At 36.9% G+C, this 12,255-nt stretch overlaps 1 long non-coding RNA gene across 1 annotated transcript; it reads right to left on the bottom strand.

Moving 5' to 3' along the window:
* Positions 1-5,586: 5,586 nt before the first annotated feature.
* LOC131959001 (uncharacterized) lies at positions 5,587-7,274 on the bottom strand. Its single transcript, XR_009389372.1, has 3 exons — positions 6,989-7,274; positions 6,101-6,218; positions 5,587-5,967 (listed from the first exon to the last, which is right to left on the bottom strand). It is a non-coding gene; the product is annotated as an uncharacterized LOC131959001 (long non-coding RNA).
* Positions 7,275-12,255: the final 4,981 nt, after the last annotated feature.

Consider the following 12,255-nt stretch of genomic DNA (forward strand, 5'->3'; position numbering starts at 1 on the left):
TGTCATTATAACTGACTATTTTTTGTATTTCAGGAATGTACAGTACTTACCAATGTGATGAAGGAAATGGGATTTTATTATTTCAAATTGTTTTTGAGTTATTTTTCTACTTTTGGACTTATATAAATATTACTTACTAATATTTTGATAAATATTTTTTTAATTTTACAAGAATATGAATTAGTGTTGTACTTAGGATTTTCATATTTTTTATATAAAGGGTTCTGCATATTTTTATAATTAAGATTTTGCTTTTTTCATAAGAACTTTGTCTACTACTTTTACTTAATTAATTGCATTTAATTAATTGTGTTTTGAAATTTTGCATTTAACATTATATACTTCAGGACTTTGTATCATTTTTAATATAATGGGTTTGTTTTTTAGGATGAAGGGTTTTACTTTTTTCATTTTAACCTTGATTACTTTTTGTGCTTTAGGAATTGAATTACTTATGTGAATAAGACTTGGAATTTTATCATTTAATTAGTAATTGAGTTATTTTGGCTTCACAAATTTACACATACTTTTGCAAATTTTATACTTCAGATTTGGCTCATTTTGTTTTTTTGCTTAATTTTTAAAATATATTCTTTTAAAACTTATTTCAAAAGAACGTTGCCTATTTTTGACTTCATAATAATAATAATAATAATAATAATGATACATTTTATTTGTAAGCACCTTTTAAAACACTCAAAGACACTGTACAATAATTAGAACAAGACAAAACAGGGAATGAAAACAAGACACAAGAAATAAAAGAGAAGAAGGGAAGTGCGGTGCGGTGACATCAAATAATAAGAGGAAGAGAGAAAAGAAGTGCGGTCCAATCAAACAGAGGCAGTGAGTTGTAAGAGATGAGTTGTGAGTGTAGATGTGAATACAGGAGAGAGTGGCTGTTCCACATGTCCGCTGGGAGAGAGCTCCAGAGTCGGGCAGAGCGGCTGAAGGCTCTGCTCCCCATAGTGGTGAGGCAGACGGAGGCTACAGAGAGGAGGAGCAGGAGGAGCATCGGAGGGAGCAGGAGGAGGTGCAATGTGGAGGAGATGGGACAGATCAGGAGGGGCCAGGTTATGGATGGCCTTGAAGGTGTACAGGAGGATTTTATAAATGATGAGAGGTTTGACTGGGAGCCAGTGGAGTGGCTGGAGGACGGGCTGATGTGGTGGAATGAGGCGGGATGATGAGATGATGAGCAGCAGAAGTTTGGATCATTTGAAGTTGATGGAGGAGCTTGTGAGGGAGACCAAAGAGGAGAGAGTTGCAGTAATCAATGTGGGAGGTGACAAGCATGGAAGTAGTGTTGGTTGAGGGAAGGGAGGAGACAGTTGATGCTGCCGAGGAGGAAATAAGCAGACCGGCTGATGTTCATACACTGCAAAAAAGCTGACTTGTATTTTTTAGCCTCAAACAGTGATTTAAGTTGGTAAAACTTGGAAATATAAATTATTGACATTTAGGGTATTAATGTAAGTTAACACAACAAAGGAAGCCAGTTGTCTGCTCAAAAACAAGTTGGTGAGTTGTTGGTACTTATATCTTTAAGTTGAGGTTCACAACAAGGGACAATAGTTCTGATAACTCTTATTTCTTTGTTGTGAAATGCTGGAAAGCCATCTTTCGGAGTTTAAGATGCACTTGAAGTCTCATTGTTGCTGTGCTGCCTCCAGCTGGAGTCCACACAGGAAATCAACCCTTAATTAAATTAATTAAAATGATACGGGAATTTTATTCTCAGTTGTGTTGTGTAGTATCGTATGTCGTTTGTGTTTAAATGTTGAAAATGTGTAGGTTGCCTTCTCCAACAAACAGGTTTTCAGTCATGAGCGAATGCTAGCGGCTAACTGATGCTAGCGGTTAACTGATGCTAGCGGCGCTGCTTGTCACAGCTACAAGAGTAGCCGTTAGCGTATCAATGCTAACGCAAAATTGAGGTCTAAACATTAGCTGACATTTCATAGCGGCGTTACAATCATGCCAATTCAGCACATTGCAGAAGTTAGCAGAAGTAAGGATTAAATGTTATTACAATGTAAATTATAAGTTAGTACAACTTACAGTTGAGTTGAAAATCTGAATTCAGAGTTGAGCAAACTCAAAAACAAAACATATTTTGTTTAATTGTCCAACTTAAAATTTTATCAAAGTTTGCTGCCTTGAAATTTTGAGTTCACCCAACTTTTCTTTTTTTACAGTGTTTCCATTCGGTACTTTACTCTAGTGAACCAACAAGTAGCCTGGCTAACACCAGCCGTTCATTTCTCCGTAGAGGAGGTGTGGTTTACGATCCTCCGGAGCCGTTTATTGGGCGCTTAGAATGTCTATCAAAAGCGTCTGTAGGTAGCTCTTAGCCAATCGTATCAGTTATACCAGATGACGTATCTAGAGCGACAGAAATTGATGCTTACATCTATGGTTTACACAGCCAGACTAGGCCATCTCTACTTTGAGGCTAAAATGCTCAATTCCGTTTCTGCAACGTTTTTCTGCAGCATTTTCACATTCAGCCACACACATCCACTGATTTTATGGGCAATAAACAAGCTGCTGCGGGTCTCTCGGCGACTCCGCTGTCCCCCGGCTCGTAGCCAGATCACTGCCGTTACGGTTGTGGCGCTGGTAGCGGGGCTAGTGGCTGCGATAGTAGCGGGGCTAGTGGCTGCGATAGTAGCGGGGCTAGTGGCTGCGATAGTAGCGGGGCTAGTAGCGGCGCTAGTTCGTAGATTAGTAGATTAGACTTTTCCCGAATCCTGTCGGAAGCAAGGCCAAAACATCCTTTTTCGTGGTGAAACAGGAGTCTGCTGCAGCCATGTTGGATCCGTAAGAAAACTACAAAACTACAAGCTTCCGTCTGCCGAGTAGTACGCGTCATCGTCTTGCCATCCCTCCCCGCTCTGTGATTGGATCCTAAAACAGGGCTAAGAAACGGCCCTGGAGGTTCGAAATTAAATTTGAATGCACAAGGCAGTATGGGTATACCCAGGCTAGCCAACACGGAGGATTTCAATGAATTTACTTAATTTATTTACAATTGGAATTGAGGAGTTTTATGATTTCAAAAGAATTTGACTTATTTTTGTATTTGATGAGAATTTGACTTAATTTTGTACTTAAGATTTTGCTTATTTCAAAGGAACTTTGCATATTTTCATACTTTAGGAATTGAATTATTTTGGAATTTAGCATTTAATATTGTACTTCAGGATTTTCTATATTTTTTAACATTTGTTTGTTATAAGGATTTTGCTTATTTTATGATAAATGTGGCTCTTTTTGTACTTACAAACATTTACTTTTGTGATTAGAGAATTTTATCATTTCATGAGAATTTGAGTTATTTTTGTACTTTGGCAATTTAAGAATAAATAAAAAATATTGTTTTTATATAATAAGGATTTAAATTCATCTTGTACTCAGGATTTTTTTATATGAAGGATTTTGCTTATTTTATTAAAACTTTGCCTATTTTTTGTACTTCAGGAATTTACTTTTTTTATTTCTTAAGGATTTTACTAAATGATGCATTGAGGATTTTGCTGTGATATACCATAGAACATTATTTTTGCTTCAGAATTTAATGAACATTTTTGATGACTTTTGTACTTAAAGGATTTAGAGACAAAATGTGGTCATGAGTTGTTTGTTTGCTGGAAGCTTGGATACACAGAGAGATGAAATGATGAAGATCACTGTAATAAATGTATCAGCAGCATCGACTATGTACAAACAACATGAATCACTTTAATAAACAGATGATTTCATGTGCTTGTGAAGAATCTGTTGTATTGTTTCTCTTCGTTAGGAAAAGGGCAACAAAAGATGATTTCTCCTGGCCGACCTGTTCAGCTGCCAACAGAAGCTCCACTGTGACGCTGTTATCCAGCAGGACCGTCCTCACTTCCTGCCTGCTAGACGGAGATGTTGTCTCAGAGAACGCCATTTCTCCAGAAAACCACCTGACAACCCCCAACTATGGCAACACAACAACACTTTAGCAGCTAAAAATCACAACAACACTTCCACCTGTCCGTGTGTCACATTCTTCCGCTCTAAGAAACTCACATTCTTCAGCTTTGTGCTTTATGCATTTCACATTTTTCTGCTCTGTTTGACTCAAGTTTTTCCAAATGCACGTCTCCTTTTTCCGCTCCATGTGCCTGGTGATTTACTAGGCTAGGCAACATGGCTGAACAGAGAGAAATGTTGCTCTCCCACTTGGGTCCAGACTGAAATATAGCAACAGGTTCTGGACTGATTTTCAGGACATTTTGAGAATGAATTCTAAAGACGTGGATGAGCCTCTGAATGTTCCTTTAGTTCCCCCAGCAGCTCAAACTTTCCACTGTTTCCCTCAACAATACTCAGTGAATTTAAACCAGCACAACATGATGTACAGACACTTTCTGAGTGTGTTTTCAGTAAATGTCTGAGCAGACCAGTAACATCCTGCATCAGACATGATAGGACATTGTGTTTTTTTCCCTCTAAATATGGTTTTATTTGCCCCAATGCTGGGGTTTAGAATTTCACTGTTTTATTTATATCATTACTGTTCCATGACAAATCCGACAGTAGTCATTGTATTGGCTAGGAATGAAAACAAAACAAATTAAGACTGACAGTATGTAACGTTAGTTATGTAGAGTTATTGAAAAAGAAATTGGGGGAATAGTGATCCTGTTGTATCAGGTTAGTTTGATATCTACCCACCCAGTTTAGGATTAGCATCATTGTGTGTGTGTTCTACATTATTTCATAACATAACATTGTCTATTGATTTTTCAACAGGTTTTTGTGGAATTGTGCAACAATGCCCACAGAGCAAGAAAACGTGTGCTGCATGGAGATCCCACAGGTATCATTACCAAATTACATAAATAAGAGTTACAGGTAAAATGGTCTTTTAGTTAGCAAAAATGACTGGATTACCTGTTTTCATTTATTAGGTTAGAAGAAGAGTAAACCAGCTCCAGGATCCACCAAGATGTATGCTTGACCATCCTGCTCTTGAGCCTGTATGTTTAAATATATTCTCTTTGCAGAATGCTAATAACATATATCGAGCTGCCTATGGGCCTTTGCAGCTTAGAAGTTTAGAGCAGTAAGTATCCCTTTGCATTCAAAGAATAACATTTGCCAAATAATATTTTGAACATGACTTTTGATTTTACTGTATGTCAATAAATGTAAGTAAAACAAATGTTTGTATTATGTTATCACTCTATGTAGTAAAAGTACACAGTTAAGTATTGCACTTGAAGTGTGCAGGACAACACCCAGGGTTACTGAAATAGAAATGGCATATAATTCTACACACACTTCAATTATACAGGGTTGCAGCGGTATTCTGTGTTGGAGCAAATAACAGTTGTCATACCATGGTCATTTACCTATGTAATGTATTCAATTCATTTTAGCTAAATATCAACTTTTTTAGCATACTAACATGAAATACAGTTTGAGTTATAGTTATCGTCAAGGTTTGTTGCAATTCTGTGCAAAGGATAATAGTAATAATAATATTAGTGTAATGCTGTATGCTGTAAAAATGTTATAAATTCTCAGACTGTTACCATACCACTGCTACCCTTCAATAACACAGTGCTTTACCACAGTTTTACATATTTTTCAATTATGTATCACTGTAAACTAAATGTGTAGACCAGTACTCACAACACTGTTTCTACAAAATAAATGTACTTTATTATATAACAAAAGTAATAAATACATGATTCTTGTATGAAATACAACAGAGCAGAGGTGTCCTCTGGGTTATATGGTGAGTCTTGTGATCCTGGAGCCACCATAGATGAGGTGTCCTCCCCAGGATCTTCCTCATCCTCTCCGTCCTCCATTACCTCACCTTGATTGGTGTTGAAGTCATACTTGGTTCTATCGAGAGGAATGGGACGGTGGACGTGCCAACTCCAAAATCAATGGTGGAAAGTGTTGTCGTCTGGGTACCTTGTATGTACATAAGCAGACATAAGATACATAACATTGTGAATATAAGTGAATTGAAATTGAAAAATGTAATATTTCATAATATAAGGTAATGACAGATTATCTGACTTTTCATGTATGAGTTGCCACAAACCTTTACTTCTGAAATGAGGCTTGAGTGTGTTCAAGGACAGCTGTGTACCAACCGATGCTGCTGTTAGACGTTCCACCTGGCAGCCAACATGCTGAACCCTTAGCACCCATGTACTGGCCTAAAACCAGACAATAGAAATGTTAAAAGCAACCAAACACTTGATCTGATATACCTTTTAGCATATTTTATCATAAGTTACATGCTCTGGTTTGGAACAGCATAAAAAATCATAACCTAACATTATACTGAAATCCTATAGCACAATACCACAGACTCAGTAATTACTACTGTTTTCATTGCCATTTTAAAATCTCAAACACATTCTATTTGAATGTAAAATAAAAAACACATTAGGTGTCAATTGTGTCCCCCATATAGCAGCAACAGCTGCTGTGTCACACAATAGATACATCCTGCATTGCACATGAAAGTACATAAACTGAGCATGAAAAATCCGCGACACCGGCAGCGGCATGGAGGTGCATTGCACATAACATTATATGAATGTCTGCAATAATATCATCCATATTCGTGAATATGGGTATATGTTATGAATAGTCCTTGGCACAGCCACGCAGAGCTCCGGGGAGCCGAGCTAAGAGCAGACAGACAGCCGTATGTCACACAGAACTGCTGCCACGGTAACAGGATAAACACCATTAATTAAATACCATGTCCCTTTGTCTTTCTAACCACACAAGGCAGCAGATTAATCACCAAAGGTCCATATAATAGAAAAATTAGAAGTAATAGTATAAGTTATAACAGTGACGCTAACAAGCCGATAGCACACGTTAGCACAGTGAGACATGCTATTAGACCAAGGTAACGCTAACTGCACATTCTTTACTGTACATGATATCACAAAGTAGAAAAGCACAAACTTACCGATGGCACATTTACTGTAGCTTGGCCACGTATAGTGGGTCTGGCTCCAACCCTAAGAATCAGTTTCGAGGCATATCCAGCGTTGAACTGACCCGTGTTGGTGAAGCAGTCAAGGGCAAAATGGTTAGCACAGACTAACGCGTTAGCATTAGCTACTGCAGGAACCTGGTTGTCATGAATAAAAACGAGCCATTGATTCCTTCTATCCTCCTGTGGTGGGAGAGAAAATAGACTGTTCTGTTCGTTGTCTCAGGCAACAACAGAACATTTGCCGTGTCTCAGTCTAAGCTTTGACAGCTCTAGCTCTGAACTATGCTACTGAAGTCCCAATGACGTCTGAGACGGACTGACAGGTGGCAGGTGGCAGCGTCAAAGCCTTGATTGACGGCTCTGGGAGTAATTATTCACCAATGTATGCTAATTCACCCGAATCTACGCACCGACGAGTGGCAAATTAAAACGGCCCGTAGGAGGGCCATCAGACCAAGGAGGAGGGGGGGGGGACAATGCAGGGGTTTCAGCTTTCAACATGCACAGGTCTGGTTGGCTGAAGGATGACTGAAAAACATATGTATAGGCCAGAAAAAACAAATTTTTCACAAAAGGGGACCTTTAAAGGACTTTTATTGTGACGTGTCAGAGCATGTTTCCTCTATTTGGTTTCTAGGACAAGAAAAGGCTGTATGAATGTATACGAGCCTCCACGCGCCTTACAAATACAGGAAATCATGTAAAACAATGTAAAGATATTCAAATAACACTTGTGAGGGGCTAGGGGTTAGGGTTAGGGTTATAGGGATAAATAAATCCCTCGAGGGCCCCCTCAAGAATGTTTTTGCCAATAACTCCGGATAGGAATGTCCTATTGTCATAGAACCAAGTTTCTTGGATTCCTTGGCCCCAGAACTTTCCAATGGTGTGTCGTTTGACCCCGTGGAACCTTGAGAAATTTTCGAAATCTTTGTTTGAAACTTTAAAATGGCCATATCTCCGGTAAGTCGTAGAGACTTGAATTCACCTCTGGCGTGTTCAGCGACCCCAAATTAGGTCTGACGCGACCGACTTTCAAGTCTCTAGCACCTTCGGTTCTGGAGATATTGGCCAAAAACGGAATTCTGAAATTTCCGTTTTCTGAAAAATTCTAACTTTTGATGGGAAGGTCGTAGAGACACGTGAGTGGGCTCTACGTGTCGGGCGTGGCCGAAATAGGGGGGTTAGACACCAATTGCAAACGTGTGGGAGGTACCGTTGTTGAGTTAAGGGCGTGTCAAAAATCCCCATAGAAAATACATGTAAAAGGTGAAACCCTAACCCTAACCCAAACAATCCGTTTGTCTCACATGAGCAGCCGTTAATCCAAGGGCTCCTCACAAGCAGCAAGAAGAGCAGAGGACCGGTGACCAGGTCTGAACCGGCTACTATCAGGCTAACACCCGTCAGCCGTGCTTCCAAGACAGTTGCTGCATCTACCCCCACTCCTTCACCAGCAGCATCAGCAGCCCATGCCAGCTTGATGGCCGCCATACAGTCGGACTCAGACACACAAGAGGAGGTATTTTGCCCCAGAAAAATAAAATAAAAGAGGAAAAAGGTAAAGCCTTCGACCTTTGATGATCTTTTTCCTCCCCAATGAATATATATTACCACAGAGGTGCTATTCTCCTCTGAAATTGTATAAATACATTTTCTGCAAGTCAAACCAACACAGGTGTCCACTACATTACCCTTTACCACCATTTTCTCTCCTTGATTAATTACAATTGGTTTCTTCTAAAAAATATAAATATAATAAAATGTATTAAAATTATAGGGATTGTAGAAAAAGAACGAATGGACACGGGGATTTAATTGAAATCACTTTATTGTATATGTCATCATTTACAAAAATTAAATAACATGTCAAAAATAGGGGGGCTAAAACTAACACACAGAGAGGAAGGACACAGAGAGAGACTGGGACAATTAATTAATTAATTAATTAATCTAACCCTGACCCTTTTTCTAACCCTAATCCTAAAAAAATAGTGCTAATTTTAATCTTATAAACCTAACCCTAATCCTAATTTTTACATTACTTTGGATCATTAAAATACTTCATTTCAGAGGATTATTCAGTTTTGGACATGGGGTTAACAGAATTAATTTTGGACATTGGGGAGGAAGTTTTTAAAGAAAAAAATAGAAAAAAAACAATTAATTTGGGACCTGGAATATTAAAAATAAACCAATTTGGACAGCTAAACAATAACATTTCATATCGGATATCATATTTTTAAAATAAATTAATTTGGGACATCACATGGTTATCATGATTCATTTTGGACGTCATGGGATTGAACAAGAATTAATTTGGGACATTTTAACATTAAAAACAATTCATTTTGGACAGTTGTCACATTGGAATGATGAAATAATTGGGTTGGAATATCATAAGATTAAAGACGATTCATTTGGGGGTATTGAAGTTGAAAAATAATCAAATCCGGACATCATCATACTAAAAATATTACATTTGGGACATCCCAATCATTGAATAATTAATTTTGGAGATCATGGGACCAACATAATTCATTTCGGGGAACATGGGATTAAAAAATATTTTTTTTTGAGACATTTGGGAAGATTATAACAAAAGTAAAACCATTTAAAAATCACTTACCGTGTTAAAACAAAATTAAGAACCATTTAAAAACTACTAACCGTATGAAAACAAAGATGAAACCATTTAAAAATGACTTACCATGTTAAAACAAAAGTATAAACCATTTAAAAATCACTTACCGCGTGAAAACAAAAATTAAACCATTTAAAAATCACTTACCGTGTTAAAACAAAAATTAAAAACCATTTAAAAATCACTTACCATGTGAAAATAAAAATAAAACCATTTAAAAATCACTTCCCGCGTGAAAACACAAAGTAAAGCCATTTAAAATCACTTCCCGCGTGAAAATAAAAATAAAACCAACTTTAAAAATCACTTTCCAGGTTAAAACAAGAAAAGAAGAACATTTGGGACATTTTAACAATAAAAACAATTAATTTCGGACATCTTCATATTAAAAACAATTCATTTCGGACAGCGTAACCATAAAAAAAATCATTTTGGCCAGCATAGGATTACAAAACATTTTTTTTTTTTTTACATCAAAACGTTTAGAATGATCCAAGTTGGACATTGGGGTATTAAAACTTTGCATTTTTTACACCATGACCTTTAAGATTTTTATTTGGGGCATCATAGGAGTCAATATAATTCATTTTGGAAGCCATGGGGTTAAAAAATAAAAAATAAATTCATTGGAGACATCAATACATTAATAACGATTTTATTAAAAATTTAAATAATGATTAAATTACAATGCCACTAACTTAAAAATTTCATACATAAATATATCATGTTGTTTCTAACTTAAAAGGATAAGAAACAAGTGAATTGCAAATGCCACTTATTTCCAGGAAAATTCAAGCAGCCAATCAGAGCACAGGAGCTGTGGCTATATAAGAGGCGGAGAAACAGAAGCAGCTCATTCTCTCTCTGACCACAGAAGAGAACACATGTATGCCAGCTATCTAACAGCCAGTTAAACAGTTTTCTAGTGTGTCCGTTGCCTGATGAAGACCTAGAATAGGTCGAAACGTCGCTTTATCTTTGATTTATTTTAATTTTCAGGACACACCTTCCTTATTTCATTGGCATATGTTTATAAATAAATAAATACATTAATAAATAAATTAAAAATTTTTTACTTTTATTTTCATTTGGATATCTACATATATTAAAAAAAATAAAGACACTTACCTCCCATGGATATGGATGGCTTTGAGGATGGGTGGACGGTGGTCCGATGTGGCCGAGGCCAACGGCCCCGTCCTCCCTACCAGGACCAAAACAGGGTGGACAGCGAGAGCACCCCCTGCTCCCTACCGGGGGCGGGAACTGTTCCACTATCCTAACCCTAACTCTAATCCTAAAACCCTAACCCTAGGACCCTAACTCTCTAACCCTAACCTTAAGACCCTAACCCTAATCCGAGGCTCCAATTGCTTAATTGCATTATTATTATTATCATTATTTTTCAAAAATATGAAAATTAGGGGGTATTTAAGGGGTTAAAAATGTATGATTTTATAAAAGGATTGGTTTAAATATAAATTTATACAGAAAAATGGATTTGGGGTACAATATAAAGAAATGTATGAAGGGATTGATTAATATATGGCATTTATGGGGTTAAAATTGGGATAGGATACTTAAAATAACATAATTTAATATGGGTAGTTAAAAACATTTGGCATTTATGGGGTTAATACAGGGGAAAAGCCAGTTCTCTTTCTGTTGCTTAAATCTTTTGGAGAAAAAAAGTGGGAGGAGCCTAGACTCAGCAGAGGGGAATAGGAGACAGGCTCATTCTGACTCTGGCTCTCGAAGGGGCAACATCTCTTGAGTGCTTGAAAGCTTTGGTTTTTAACAGTTATTTTATTTATTTTCAAAGTGTGCCAGCCTGAAGAAGACCCATAGCGGTCGAAACGTTGCAAGGGCACACAGTTTATTTGGGGAGTTTTTTTGTGTTTTTTGTTTTCTTGTTGATCTTTGAAAAAAGGACACAATTTCTTTTCAAGTTTTATTTATTTATCATATAGACATAACAAAGGCTTAATCGGAGCAAAAATAAGGGACATTCACATTCATTTATCAGAGGAAGGACACTTTTGTTTACGGTTACCTGAAAAGGGACAATTTTATTTGATTTATACTTACCACCTGGAAAAGGAATTTTATTTGTTTTTATACTTACCGGATACCTGTAAAAGGACAAGTTTATTTGTTTACCACCTGAAGAGGGAATTTTATTTGTTTGGATACTTACCGGAAACCTGTAAAAGGAGAATTTTATTTGTTTATCACCTGAAAAAGGGAATTTTCTTTACTTTTATACTTAGCGGAAACCTGTAAAAGGACAATTTTGTTTGTTTATATACTTACCTGAAGAATTACCTGAAAAAGGATACCTTTATTTATTTTTTATATACTTACCGGAGACCTGGGATAAGGAAATTTTAATTTGTTTTATGTAACACATGGTAAGAAAACCTCACCTTCTCTTTAAAATACCAGTCCATAATTCCAAATGTTCTAATGCAGAATGTTATTTATTCTGCTCATTTATTCTGCTATTTCCTTCTGTTTATTTTTAATGACTGAAAGAGAAGATTGCATTCTGGTAAGATGAGTGCGTCACCTTCACACTGATTTCAACAACAGT

Source organism: Centropristis striata, chromosome 21 (assembly GCF_030273125.1).
Source record: "Centropristis striata isolate RG_2023a ecotype Rhode Island chromosome 21, C.striata_1.0, whole genome shotgun sequence".
Lineage (NCBI taxonomy): Eukaryota > Metazoa > Chordata > Actinopteri > Perciformes > Serranidae > Centropristis > Centropristis striata.